The sequence below is a fragment of the Pholcus phalangioides genome, unplaced genomic scaffold, assembly GCF_987345545.1.
Source record: "Pholcus phalangioides strain wild (caught in Gottingen) unplaced genomic scaffold, Ppha-v1.0 ptg000015l_1, whole genome shotgun sequence".
NCBI lineage: Eukaryota > Metazoa > Arthropoda > Arachnida > Araneae > Pholcidae > Pholcus > Pholcus phalangioides.
The window spans coordinates 99,569,949-99,585,907 of record NW_028301608.1 but is presented as its reverse complement, the minus strand read 5'-3'; the positions used below and the strand labels follow the sequence as shown (position 1 = coordinate 99,585,907).

The window sequence follows — 15,959 nt, the reverse complement described above, 5'->3', positions numbered from 1 at the left end:
TTTTTCCCCCCCCGAAAAAAAAAGATTAAAATTGTTCTTTCAAAAAATCGTATTTGAATTTAGTTGGTTTAAATCAGTGAATGATTTTCTGCAAAAATTTTGAAGGTAAAGGAATGAATCAAAGTGAGAATGGTAGTGGGCTGTCGGGTCGATGACTGTAAGACTTACAACGGTACAAATATTCGGTCGTTACAAGAACTCGGATTTCTATGACTTTACATAATTTTTGAATGATTTCGTATGTTTCGTCATTTTCTACGCGATAAAGCATTTTTTCACGATTTTTAGAATTTAAAACATTTTCATATTCTTGAGCATTTGCATATTTCGGCAAAAGAATGAAGAGGGATTTTTTTCCGCAAGCTCACTTTTCACTAGTCTCATCTCCCACATTGGTAATATTTCACCATATTAACAATAACACAGGTATGCGTTGAAAAAAGCACTCTGGAAACGACGCATCATAAGTCCCACGAATGCAAATCGTACATTAAAACTTGTTAAACATCTTGAAGCATGCAAATCAGAATTCAGACGTCCAATTCACCGGACTGACGATTTCAACGATTCCGAATATAGCGCTTCAGAATCAAAACCAAAAATTCCTAGCCAGCATACTTATGATCACGAGATTCAGGAGTAAAGAAAGATCAATACAGTCAGCCCTTCCTCCCTCGGAGATACCCTCTGTATCCCAGTTACATCCAGATGTAAATATACATAGTTAATCTGTGTAAATCAGCGTGTGTTTGATCTTATTTTCTTTTGTATATATATTTCATTATTGTTTCACTTTTCTCTTATGTTAAGATTGTACCGTGCTCAATGTTTTCTGATGGATTGTTTCAATAGAATGCATATAATTTCATTCGTTGAATGAATAGAAGATGCTCCCTCCGACACGACCCAGCCTCCTAGGTGAAGAGAGGAAGTTGTCTTGCACAACAGTTCTGGGTGTGAGCTGTAATCAATCAATCCTTGTGAAAGATAATTCACACACTCACTCCAGGGACATGAGAAAGTGAGGTTTTATAAAAAGCGCGTTTTTTAGGCGCAGAATCGCTACTAATGAGGTGGGGTTGGTGGTTTAATGATGTGCCTTTTAGTGATTTTTAAGTGAGGGGGACAAATCGAGTAACGATAATATTAATAAACGTCTTCAGGTAGTGAGGGACCAAATTGTATTAGTTATTTCTTTTGTTTGTGTGTGTGTGGGGGGGGGGGGGTGAGAGTTGAGGAAAATGTTTAGTGATTAATTTCTGTCTGGTAAAATTTATGATGAAAGTGTCTTAATAATTAAATGATTGAAAGTTAAATGTGGCACAATGCCAATCTTGAGTATTTAGTTGAACTATGCTTTCATTATTAATTATATGTCGTGTATCTCGACCCATGACATCTTCGACCATCTACTTATCTCTTCTTTGGGACACAGCGGTGGACCGTTTTTTTACAGGGTGTCCTGACACGTTTAAATCGGGAAGCTATTCATACTTATATAGAATAAGAACTCCATAAATATTTTTTATGGGCATTGTATAATATTTTATCATGTATGTACAGTTTTTAGTTTTTATAATTGCATTTTTAATTGGGTTGCTGTATGTTAGAAATATGACATCAATGTTATAGGCAACTTTTTTCTCAGCCATCTCGTTGGGCATTTTGCCTGTTGCGGCCATGTATTTGCTAATGCGGCGAGATATTCAAATTCGAAAATCGGAGAAAAGTTGGGAAAGGAATTGTCCGTTAGTTTTTGCTGTTATTTCCAAAATTTTCTCCGATTTTGGAATTAAAGTATCTAGGTGAATATTGCTGTTAAAAATAAGGGATTCTTTTGTTGGGCTCAGAAAAGACGGCAATAACTTAATTGGAAATTAGGAGACAAGGGCACCATATAAAAATTCAGCCTTTTTATTCTGTGACTCGCTGTATTCTCCCTATGAAAACTGCTACAGCGTAATTTTTGAACGCCTTTTGAAATTAAAACCATACATACCTCTACGACGGACGGTTAATGAGATAAAGGCTGCATTAGCACTTCAGGACACTGCATAATCTGGTTAGAAGGTAGTTGACTATGATGTTTAATCATATCCCACTAGTCTCATGGATTTAACTAGTCAATTGACTTAAAATATCTGACTACGTTTAAAACGCCATTTTGGAAAAAAAAAAATTACATGAGGCTCAGAATAGACGCTACGCCGACTTTAGTGTTGCGTTTTTACATGCAAGTAATTTGTGAATAAAAACTTCAAACGCGTTTTCCGAAGTATGCTATTTTTGCCATTTTATTTGAATATGAAACATGATTTCTACTAATTTTCTGGAAGAAATCATTTTTCTAATTAAAATCTATTTTAGCATCATAAAATTTTAATGATATTCTGCCATGTATTGTTTAGGTTATGGGCCAAAATCTGCTGTCTATCACATGTATTTATCTGATTATGGTTTTATATACGGTACGTTAGATGAGATTTGAAGAAATTCACGCATGAGCAAACATGTTTTGGGTGTAACTTGAGACCATACAACTCTAAAATTTAAAGTGTGTTGATTCACATAAAACTGGGTCCACACCAACCACGCTACGTGATTCTGAGCTGCGCAAAACCGGCTTTAGAGGGGTCGCTACGCAAAATCGACTATTAAAATAGTCCGCGCTGTACTAGCCTCACCTTAAAAGTGGTTTTTCCGTGGGTTGAAGGTGCGTAGTGCTGCGATTGGGATCAGACTTTTAAGTATCACTTTAATTTCCTGAAAAAAACTTAAGCGCCATTAATTCAATTTTTGGTCATCCATTTTATACAGCCTGTATAAATATTTAAAACACAGATTACACGGTAAAAACCAGACTGAGGATCTTGATAGATTTTCAACTTCCCTGTTCGATAAAAAGGCACAATATAGCTTTAACCCTTTAAGACACGAGCATTCACTTTTTGGAATTTTAAAGATGTTTTTGCATTTCTGATACTCAAAAAATACATTAAAACATAAATGTCAGCAAATCTTTAACAAAACGAAAATTGAAAATTTGAAAAAGTGAAATAATTCACTTCTCGCTCAATTTTTTAACAGCCAAGGTGATGCAGGGTATATTCATCACTTATATATTCAATTTTTCCAGAATTTTATTGCAAAATTGTGTGTAATCACATTTTTCCATTTCTCCTGGAAGAGACCCCCCCCCCCCCTGAAAGTTCAACCTTGAGTGCTGCCCTCTGATGAAAGCCCCGTAAGTTCATATTCACCATATTTCTAGCTCAAAACTTAAAGAATCCTTTAAGTTAGGGTTTAAGCCCTGATGTTATGTGTATATATATATTCCACAGCGCAAGCCCGTAGCCAGAAATTTCGTTCGGGGAGGCAAAGTGATAGAACAATAGATTTGGCCATCTTTTTCCGGTCATTTCTGGGGTACCAGACCTCCCAGTCGCCCCCCCCCCCGCTGCGACCTTGCTACAGCGCAAAAAAAACAGCCACCACATTTTGTGTGCATGCAAGGTCTGGAACGTTATTCATGCTCTTACAATAAAAATATAAAGAACTTCACAGAGATGGTCTAATATTTAAAAAAAATCAATGATTTTGATAAGGAAAATTTGTCTCATTAAATACTATAAAATGTGGTTTTATTGTATTACATTTGGTGAAATTCTACTAAATGTTAAACCCGATTTTTTTATTTTAAATATTTTAATGCTGCATAAATTTTTCAGTTTTCTTTTTAAGATTCAAATCAAGAAAAACAATTTCTTAGATTTTTTTCAGCACAACTTGACCTTGGAAACCATTAATTGCCCGTTTGTGAGGTTTCGAATAACTAAATATTAGTCCCGCAACTCATTTGCATAAATTGCGAAATTTAAGACTCGTTTATTTCTCGACGTTTTCTTAGAAAAAGTATGAAAGTTCGTGCGAATAATGTAATAAATTTAAGTGTGATTCTCTCATGTTCTAGGATCTATTTACTTGGTATCAAAAACCGGAACGTGAAAGCGTTTGCCAAGCAATATGTTATAATTGTTTTCGTTTTGCAAAGTCAATTTACCATAAACGAAATAAGTTACATAATTTAATCACTAATGTCGGTTTTAAAAAGATCCAAAATAGCTTCCTGGTTTTATTTTAAGCCTTTTGAGACTCGTATAATACGCATTTCCGAAGTTCTTCGACACGTCTGTTCTCAGTTTTTTTTTTCTTATTGTAATAAGTAAACGCGCTATCAGTGACGCGAGACTAGAAATGCTTTAATGTTTTGTCCTTCGATAAATCGCTTCACTTCAACATTGCATTCCTTACCTTCCCCTCGGCTACGTCCTTTTCATATTTCTAACCACAATATCGCGAATTTTTTCAAAAATTAGAGGTTACTAGCATCAATACTAAAGCTATTTGCAGTGAAGCCCTATAACACGCACAGTCCCGGAAAAGTGAGCGGTCATTTTAGACTTTCCCAGACCATAATTCGTTGGATTTTTGTGGGTATTTAATTTCTAGCCGTCCATTTTCACTGAATTAAGAGTAGGCTAGGTCACGTGTATGTATGTACGCACGCACGCGTTGAAACCACTACCTGCTTTCCCTAGCCACTGATCAAAAAATGCTCCGTTGCAAATCTAGTTCGCATTGATGTTTTATCAGACCCTTAAATATTCTTACAAGAAAAAAAAAATTAGCTTCCGCTTGGGATTGGATTATCATTAAGGACGAGGAGATAGTACACCCTGACAAATAAGAGTATATCTGTTCACTGAAATGGAAGATCCTTATAAGAGGATTCGGCTGTTCATTAGAGCTCATTAATGGAGTTTACATTTAATCGAGTACACCCCGCTCTTCTATTTGGTATCCTACACTATCTCCAGAATGCTTACCTTAAATACGATACTTACATAACACAAATTGAGGCATCTGCCACACACTCATTTCCAATATGAAAGATGACAGCTCTTCATGAAACACGCAAAAATCTGACATGAATACATTAGCCCCCTCCCCCCCCCCTCTCCATACAATACACAACTTTCTGACCCGGCATGTACCAATTTGTTAGAAATCCCTCCCACCAGAGGAATGTTTATTAGTTGTATGTACACTGTACATATTGGTGAATACCAGAAAGTTGTGTATTGAATGTGGTGTGTGTCATTATGTATTTATGGCTGTTTTTCATGCTTCGTGTTAGAGAAGTGCCGTTATCTGTCTTCCATAAGCTGTCATCTATCCTTCTACACTGTATAATGTAATAAATAATGTCATGTAGGACACATTGTTATACATTCTTCAATGTTAAAAAAGTAAGTTTGCAAACAATTATATATAAATGACATTTTTAAACTATTCAAATATACGTAAATCATATAAATACAGCCCTAAAGTTGCCAACTTGTCCTAAAGTGCAACATCCCATATTGACAATAATTTTTTCTTTGTCATGCAACCGCATTTAGGATACCTCATTTGCGTGATATATACCCATACTAAATTGGGTGTCTAGGAAATATCCTGTAATTTGTCGTGTACAGGGTGTGTACATGAGTGATCCACGTCTAAATGCATGAACGTCTAAAAAACCAGTGAATTTCAGGTGAATTACAATCCCGCCACAATGAATGTAATTAAACTTTTTCACGGTCTACAGAAGATGACGTAGAAAAACCACCAGCCGGAAAACTTCATCTCCTTTGCAATCTGTAGCAATTTATTGATAACATTTTAGAGACATTAAAAAACCACCATGTCTCGTGCAGCGAGTCAATTGCACGTGAATCGCGGCTTCTCCCAAATGACGGGATCGAATCTATGATCAGCTTATCACGGAATGAGTTATTGCACTTGGAAAAAGTTGAAGATGCGCTTTATGTTATCAGCTCGACAATTGACAACAAAAGCCATAATGCAATAAATACTGTGAGTGGAAAATTTCGATAATCTCTTAAAAATAAGATAAGATTATTTCTAGTTGTTTCTTTCAGATAAGTTATTTCTTAAAAAATTCTCTAATCAGATCGATGGACAAAAATAAGTTATCGAATTGATAACTTATTTTTGATATTGATAAGATTTGAGAGACACACCACATTGCGTCGTACACACACAAAAGCTTCTGGTTATTCTAGTATTTTCTATTCATTATTGCTGCCATAAAAATAGATAATTTATATTTCTGAAACTGATATCCCTATAATTAATTACTCGATGTGATGTATTATGAGCGAGGAATAACTAGATGGATCAGATTTCATGTAATAAGGAAATCTGGAACTATATGATGTGTATGTAAATTGGTACTTCGAAAAGGGTAGTAGGACCCTGCGACTCAAGATCCCGGCTGATTTTTGAGTTGTCACGGGAAAACTTCAAAATCAGAATAACTAATAAATCAGTATCGGGCTCATTCGATGCAAATTTCCAATAATTAGCGTCTCCTTGAATTTCGTAAACAAATATCCGATAGAAAAATGTATACAAAATAATGGATTCTAAATAAATTAAACGTAATTTAATCGATATTTTAATCCGAATACATCATCGAAATCTAGTTATAACATCTATCCGCGGAAATAAATTTTTTGACGAAGGAAAATTCGAATATTTATCTGAAAATTTTAAAGGTCGCGACGCGCTGCTGGGCAATTTTCTGTTCACACAGATGCGAATACATATTTACTCTTCGTTAATATTGCGTAATTGTAATCACATACGCGCCTTCATTATGTTTAGTTTTTCGGGCCAGTGTTTTTTGGTTGAATTTCTTTCCGGTTGTAATTTCCATTCCTAATATTTGTATAGAGTAAGTTCTATATAAATGCTGTTCTTCTCCACGATCCGTTTTCTATTGTAATTACGATGGGGGAAACAAGAACTGTAGGTGAGCTTTTAATTTTTTTTTTTAAATTTCAGAAATTTTGCGGGCCACACTTTGTAGCAACTATCTTCCATGATTACGGATATCTCGTTCGTTCGCTCAAATGCCGGAGTGTTCAACGCAAATCCTGTGTAGTCCACCGACCATTTTGAAATCCCTTAACCCAGGGGTTCTCAAACCCACCACGGCGTCCTGGAGCACTTTCAACCTTTGTCAGGAACACCGCAGATCGATTAGTCTGACTAAGGTTTTCCTGAAGAGATTCATTCTTTCTTAAACAACTCTGGGGAGCTGGCGGAGCTCACGGATAAGCATTGGATAAGTAATAGGGGAAAGGGGCACTGCGGGGGGGGGGAAGTTGGAGAACCCTGTCCCTTTAGCTCCTGTACAATCACGGACGTAATATTGCGTTCGAATTCCAGCGGAATAAATTTGAAGTTCTGTGTTTTCTTTCCTCTCTCTTCACCATTACGAAGGTTTATAGTAACTATCTCTACGGAAGTTACTCTTTCTTACCCTCTTTTCTTTCTATACTCCTGTAAATGACTTTTTTTCCCACACATAATGTATCTTTCTACTAAATGCATGTGAGCGCGAACGACATCACGTAGGGTGAGGGTGAAAGAGTAAAAAAACCTCTTATCTTCAGTGAAACCTGTATGAAACGGAACGTCAACAGACTGAAATAATATTCCTTTTTAGACAGATTTCCGTTTCATAAAGGTGCAAATAAAAGCACTAATCATAGAACAGACTGCATTTTGATTCCGTTTAAGACAGGTAGGTTTCGCTGTATTATAATTTTCCTTTTATATATTGTTTCCTTTCCCCTTTTTTCTAACGTGCGGTTAGTTCAGGACAAGGCTACCAAATTTATCACCGATTCGTGAAGTAAAGATAATCCAAATTTATCGCCAAAAACTTTTACTTGAAGTGGTTAGTTTAGTTTTTGCAAAAGCATTTAGTGAATAAGTATTGTTTTTGATTACATAAATTCGACTCTTACCTATGTTATTGAAGCTGAGTTTACTATTCTAATTACAGCAGAGTAATTCAATTTTTAGTTTCCCAACTTCGAGGCGCGAATAAAATCTCTGCTCTTCCCCACCAAAATACAAGACTCCAGATGGCAACACTTCTCGAAGACAAAACACTTATATATCTGACATCTTAAGCACGCTAGGGTCACGTAACGCAGCTATAAAAGAAAGCGGGCTGGTTACGCATCATATTTTGCCGCTCCAAGTGATGCCTCAAAAATAATTTAAAAAAAAATCAGGATAGGGAACAGAGCGATTTTGGCTAAAGGGATAATGCTGATGTCACACTTTCGCTCATAGGCTAGCCCGATATTTCAAAGAGCTCTGACCACGCACGCACACACACATTCCGGCATGCATCAAGTCGTTAGAAATTCCTGAGAAATATTTACGAGCTGCATATACGGTTATTTAACAGTAATAATGTGACTCAGTGGGCATTCGGGCTTCATTGAAATTTTTAATGGGCCCACAATATTATAAGATTGAATACCCCTGTTTTAGTGTGTGCAAGCTACGATTTACACAGAATACAGCTGCACGATATTTGGACACCAACTATTGCTTTTACTGAGTAGCGTTTTGTAACAGCGCCATTCTTTGGATGAGGTTTTTTTCATCAATCAGTAGTGTCTAGTCATCGCGCTGATCGTTATACAATTTTTTATTTGTCAAACACATTCATTTGTTTATTTACGGTGCTATTTTTTTTTAAATCTTCTACATTCACCCGGAAAGTGTGAAAAAATAGGGAGGAAGGCGTTTTTGTAGATATTGTCACGAGACGAGCTTAGTTGATTTGCTTTATATTGTCGACGCTATTCACAATTCTCAGCAGTGCTTTGTCAGATGGCTATTCCCTCGTGACTTGAGAATTCATTTATTACAGTACATACATGTGTTTATCTCGTTATCACCACCTTTTTTATATCTTATCTGAAGATCCGAGTTTTTTGAACCCTGTGGGATTTGTTTGGTACAGATCATCCTTCCAGTTTTTTGTTTCATGACAGCAGTTCAAAATTTATAACATTGGCACAAGTGATTTGTAGGTTTAAACTTGCATTGGGTCATGGGTCCGGCCCCAAGACCGTATTAATATCAGCAAGGGTCCCCGTCAAAATCTTCTGGGGACCCTGCTAGAGGTAGGCTACAATGCGTATTAAATTACATAATGTTTCTAAAAATTCGATTTGTTACTACAAATTGTATTTCACCAGGAGGCTCCTTATACACCACAGCAGTGTTTACCAACGTTCATATCACGGACCCCATATAGTGAAGGCCAATGTTCCACGGACCCCTCTGTAGCGTCAGGTAAATTTCGACGTCGCTCTCCCATAAAATCCCAAATGCATTGCATATCATAAAAATATAGAATGAACTTCAATTTCACAGAGCAAAATAGGTCATTCACTCAATCGTAGTAAATGAAAATGATTCCGTGGACCTTACCGCGAGTACTTACAACAAAGGTAAGGTCCACGGAATCATTTTCATAAGATAACAGTACTCACGGGATGGGGGGGGGGGGTCCGTGAGTACTTTACAGACCCCCTTCCCCCAGGTGTCCGTGGATTACAGGTTAAAAACACTGCACTAGAGGCCACGGGCGTGCCCAATGTTAAGACGGCACTGTCCGAACTCTTCCCCTAATATTTGCAGAATCTTGATAATATTCAATAGATATCTATTGAGATATTGAGCTCAATCCCACTCAATGATTAACTTTTCTCTTTTGAAAATAAGCTCCTCAAATGCACATTTCCACTTTTGCTAAATTTACAGCTGAAATAAAAACATTCCTCCTGAATGTTTACTTTACAAAAGTAGAAAATAGCCTTACAGGTAGCACAAGCATGTAGGAATGGTAGAAGAATATTTAAATGCTATGTTTTTTGATCAACATTCAAGGGAGTTATTCACATTTGAATTTTGGAAATGTTCCGTTTTGAAAGAAAATTAGTAGAAATGTTACCTTTTGATTAAAATTTGAACTGGTCAAAGGTCTAAAAAATTGAAAATTTCTACGTCCCATATTGATTCCAGAACATTTTTTTACTAGCACAGGAAGGTACCCTTACTGCTTTCTCGTCATTAACATAAACACGATCATTCTACAGTAGAGGTTCCACTGTAAACGGACATTCCCGTTAGCAGATACCTCCACTGACGGACACAATTTTGAATTACATCGTTGAGACTCAATCTTACTATCCATTAACGGATACTCTTTGTTAGCGGACAAAGTTTTCGGTCCCATGGGCGTCCGTTATCGAGAGATGAAAAATACCGAAGTATATGATATAGGTGAGTATGTTTGCTTTTGATAGAAACGAGACTAACTTTACATTGTGATTTCTACTAAAAATATTCCCGTTAGAATAATCCCGGTTGCATAATTTGGCAGAGCTTATCCCAAATATTCATAAACCATTAAAAAGTGCATTTCGGAAGAAAGTGGAAATGTTCTCTTTTGAAAATGAGCATGTATATATTCCCTAAAGTATAGGCATTAATATCTACGATATGTTATGAGTTTGAGATGCTACTACACTAAACCACGCATGCACCTCGTCCATATTATTCTGCGGAACTTCTAACAAATCGGTAAATGGTGGAATGTGCGTGTACGTGTTGTGAACCCAAAATGAAGTCTGTTTCTGTGCAACGCTTGTTACACACAGTGCTGTCATTCCTCATTTATTTTTTGAACTGTGAGCGAAAAGTTATACCGTTGTAGGTCGGTTGCTCTGTAGCGAGACTTTTAACGGGGTGATCGGCTCGCATTCACGCCTCGAAGTTGGGATGTTTGAAAAGTGCTGCAATCTGTCCTCTAAGTTGGAAATGACAACAGTCGATGTATGAATTTTTGTGCTATGCACCAAATACCTTTTGAAATACTAATTTTCGCCTGTTAAATTGTCATTGTATGTTTCCAATAATACTGCTGTAGCTATTAGGTTGAAATATACACACCCCCCATAAGGTAGACATTTGTAATTTATGGCTATGTTTTATTCTGAAATCAAAGTCAATGTGTGTATATCAATAATTCCGAAGAGAGACAACATGCATATCGGCTTCAATGTAAATTCACCTTCAATGATAAGACCGATTTACCTTAAATGATCTCATTTCGAGTGGAAAAAAAAACGCGGACGTTTCCAGTTTTAGCAAAAGATAATTTATGTAGGTTCAACTCTATCAGTCAATATATGAATCGACAAAAAAAACCAGTGAAAAGCGGAGAAATCACTTTTTTTTCCTATTCTCAATAATCACGTTCGGAGAAGGTCCAAAGTCCAATTATACGTTATCTCACTTATCACTGGTCTGGCGATTGGGGATAAAAAATATGTAAGTAAATTATCTTTGGAATATCCACGGCCGGATATAAGTTGTAATGATAATCGCAAAGGGTGTTAAAAATAATTTTCGATTGTTTAGGAGCACACTCTCTCTCTGATTAGCCAATTGGGTTCGATTTCTATCCATTGATGTGAACTGTTTTTGGTATGTATTTTTGATCCATATCACATATATTTAAGCACTTTTATGATTTATTTATTCTTAGCACCGGTGAAAGTATTAATTCTCTAGTTCACATATACGGTAAAAACCTCACTACAACGATGCTCGATGTAACTTAAAATCCCACTACAATTTTCCACCACTGATATTTTCCAAATCTTGTCTGGAATTGCCAATAGTCTTCTATTAAACTCCTCGATACAACGATATCCTTAACTACGATAAAACTCTAACACGATATTTTTAGGCGATTTTTGAAACCACTATAACGATACTTTATTTTTGTTTTGCTCAAAATCGTTTTGAATTTAATTTCAACTTTGTCACTTGTTTTTGTTCTTCTGAAGGAGTCTAATAACATCAGTTTTTTGCACCAAAAGCTAAAGTAAGTTACTGGTATTGCTGTTTTCTATGTGACAACAAAGTACAATGCGGTAAACTTCTTTATGGGGGCAATGCACATCTAAAGCGAATTTTATTAATAAACTAATTATAAAATTTTTTGCGGGGAATAAATACATAAAAGCACATTTCCTGGGATATTAACAATGCGATGTAGAAAAGGTAACAGCAGCGCATAAATTTGATCACGCGTAAGGATAATACTGCCTCTTGATCAAGATCGCAACTAGGGGGAGCTGGCCCTGAAGGAGCCCAAATTTCACACTTTTACCTCTATTTTAAAATTACAAGGGGGCACCAAAATGCTTGCCCCTGCAGATTACTAGTTGCGGCTTTGCTCTTGATATAACGATAACCTCTCTACAACGATATTTTTTCCTTGGTCCGCTGAATACCGTTATATCGAGGTTTCACTACTATTAAATGAGCCGTCTATTTTCGAAATTGGATTACTTTTGACAGGCTTTCCAAGAGACACACGAATTAATTGCATGGAAGAATTTTATGTTTTCATATACAAATTGGTATTAGATAGACTAAGGTCTTTATAACCAAATTTTAGCTCTGTATAAAATACCACTTTGTGAGAAAATATTTCTTTTGGATCTACCTGGTTTTACAACCAAGCTATGGGATCGACATCTATACCTACGAGCATCTTGACCTATCTGTTTTGAAACACATTTCTTTACTTATTCTGGTTTCACAAACTTTCACACAGCGAAATGAATAGCGTCTAGCTGGTTTTTTGAATTTATGACTTCTCTCACCCTTACTGATAGGAAAACTAAATATAAATGACGTAACATATCTGAAAACCGAAGAAAATGGATCTATCTGGTTTTTAGACGACTCAAATTAAATTATATCTAAATAGTACTATATATTAGAAAAATTGGCATTTTTATTGGAGATAATTAAAACTGCTCCAATAAGAAATTTATATTAGCAATTTCCAAATATTTGAATCGTTCTCGTCATTTTTGATAAAACTCAATATCAGGGATGCACAATCTCCGGCCCGCGTCCCATCAAAGGTGCTCCGGTAGAAAGGTATTAATAAAAACACGGTAAATATATAAGCTGACCTTATTTCCTTCATAAAAATACGTGAGATCACGATCCATACGGGTTATCACCAAAAAAATTTTCCAATGCGAGTAGAATTGCCAATTAGTCAAAACAATTTTCAAACTCAAGTCACCAAATACAGCCCAAAAATTCTTAAAAACAAATAAATTTGCCAATTACAGCCAAAAAAAAAATGTCAAAGGCAGTAAAATTGCCAATTTCATCCAAAAAATTGTCAAAGGGAAGTAAGATTGCCAATCACAGCCAAAAAAAAAAAAAAATCAAAAGCACTAATGTTGCTAATAACAGCCAAACAAATATTTTCAAAGGCATTTTCAAGGCTATTTTCAATATTATTTATAAATCATGAAAATAATTTTTATCTTAAAAATTCAAGTAAGCCTCGATGAAAATAAGTGCAACAGCACATTTTTATGAAAAAGTTGGGACGACCAAAATTACTGGAATTTCCCCTAAAATACGGGTCACCCCTGCATAAACAAATTTCTGGCCCGCAAGCTGCAGAGTTACAGCATATCTGGCCTGCGGACTGAAAGAGCTGTGCGCCCCTGCTCAATATTATGATTATTTAGAATACATTTGTACCGTTGTACCTCTGAAGCTATGTTTATATGCGCAATTATATACAAGGCGATTCTAAACTCATGGTACAAATTTAAAAAAGGAGGGCGATAGAGCACACTAAAATACTTTTTAATCACAGTATACATGAGTGTAAAGCATGTGAATAGTCTCTATGGGTCTACCCGGGCGCAATTGGTATTACGTGAAAACAGCCCAGAACATGCTAAAAATGGAAATTTTCGGTATTCATTTGCTCAGAAAGTCAAAAACGCGTCTTCTCACCGGTGAAAAACACCGTTTGGTCTGACACTCTTAAAAAATTCTCCTTTGATGTGAAATTCGTCCAATTAACCTAGGGTAATAATTTGCAATTTCGTAAATGGCAATTATTTGTCACAAAAAGAAATCAACAAAAAAAAAGCAAATAAAATAAAAATTACGAAATTCCTAACGCGTTTCGACACAATTGGTGCCGTCTTCAGACAGTAAATATAACCCATACTTATTTACCAATTATTTACTTATTTACCAATTCCTCGAAGGCATTAAACACACGGTGACCGTGAAAGTTATGTAGAGCGCCAGACCCATTATTTAATTTAAAGATCTACATCTCCATCACGGGGATCACTAACTTAGGAGGAAAAAAAAATTTCTTTTTAAACACGCCAAGAAAAACTGCTTTCTATTGGCGGAAAAAACACCTTGCAGATAAGATATTTCAAATATAAGGAAAGTTATATACAGGGTGATTCTAAACTCACGGGACAAATTTTAAGATGTGATATAAGACACTTAAACAAGTATAGAATGTGCGGTCGAATCATTATCAAAGGTGGTAAACATGCTCTTAGAGAGTACACAAAAGCACTTCACCAAAAACAAATGTATTTTTCCAACGGATTTCCTGCGATATGTGCTATCAACCATTCGAGGATGCATATGTACCTTCGTATTTGAGTTTGTTTTGTGTTGATGCAAGGACTACCAAGGTTATGCTGCTCCAAACAATGATCAAGCGGTATAATGACTTGTCGCATAACACAAGCGACAAGTCGCGGCTTGTGGCCGCTGTGGTGGTCGAGTGGTTATAGTGCCAGACTCGTGATGCGAGGATCCGGGTTCGAACCCCACAGTGGTGGTCGGCTGAAGTTGGTTTTCTGTGGTTCCCAACTTCAAGGCGCAAATGCGAGCCGATCTCCCCGTTAAAAAGTCTCGCCACAGAGAGCAATAGTCCTACAACGGTAAATCATTCAACCATAACACTTCACTCATAGTTAGAAAAACTGGGGGCAGATGACAGCACTACACATAACAAGGATTACACAGAAACAAACTTTACGTCAGGTTGCACTACACGTACACGCACATTCCCGCATGTACCGATTCGTTGGGGGGTTCCGCGGGGGGGGGGAGTGTATGTGTGGTGTAGCAGTAGTAGGTAGGGCCTCCAAAAAATGGCTCGGGGATCCATGATGTTCTCAAGTCAGCCACCTCGTTGGACAATTTGCCTGTTGTGGCGTTGTATTTGTATAATTTGCGTTATCCAGGTGGCACCATGGGACCTACCACGTTACAATATCCTGCACACTCGAATGGTTGATTGTACTTATTGCAGCAAATCCGTCAGAAAAATATATTTACTTTTGGTGAAGTGCTGTTGTGCGCTCTCTAACAACACCCTCTATCGACTTTGCTATTGCAATTCGACCGCAAATTCTATGACCAAACATGCTGCTTGTTTAGGAGTCTTATATCACCGCTTAAAGTTTGTCCCATGAAATTAGAATCACCCTGTATAAGAAATTTACAGCAGTTCATTCGTTGTTTTCAACTAACGTCATAATTTTATAGCGCTTAAACAGACCACCAGAGTTTTTAAACTTACTCCCACCCGTTCTTAAACCAAAAAATTTTTCCGTGTGCTTCATCAGCCCGTTACTTTGCTCCACGAGTTCAGAAACACCCGACAGTAATAGAAAAGTTATTTTCAGATATCTGGAGAAAAGGTATGCAACTCAGCCATCACGAGAAGACACTCCTCCACATAGTCTTTGCTAATAGGAATCGACTGATTAAGTATCTACCGCAGTGATTCCCAACCTTTCGTGGCACAGCCAGTTGAGAATGCCATCAAATTGTTTGAAGGTTTGGTCAGGAATATCGTGAGATAATTAAAATTCTAATCTCTTGCGAAAAGTATAGGAATTTCAGATCCATTATATTAAGTACTAGCTGATACCCGGCGACGTTGCCCGCCCCGTAAAAAATTTATATTTATAGCTTATTATTTCTTAAAAAAATTTCTGCATCAAGTAAGAAAAAATTACTTTTATTTTTAAATATTTTAATTAAAAACTTCAGCTTGTGGATACACAATATTTTTTGTTTTCCCATCTGGTGTATAGATGTACAAATTTTTGGGATTACCAACACGCGAACAGGCA

General features: G+C 36.5%; 1 protein-coding gene across 3 annotated transcripts in view; it reads left to right on the top strand.

Moving 5' to 3' along the window:
• LOC149077182 (solute carrier family 35 member G1-like) overlaps positions 1 to 15,959 on the top strand; it is a 38,741-nt gene that overhangs the window by 8,346 nt on the left and 14,436 nt on the right. Inside the window, exon 1 of one of the 3 annotated variants that reach the window (XM_089244923.1) lies at positions 11,309 to 11,436. The exons of the other annotated variants lie outside the window; for them this stretch is intronic. The gene's annotated coding sequence lies outside the window, so the exon portion shown is untranslated. Of the gene's footprint in view, positions 1 to 11,308; positions 11,437 to 15,959 lie in introns of those variants that run through there. 3 annotated transcript variants of the gene reach the window in all.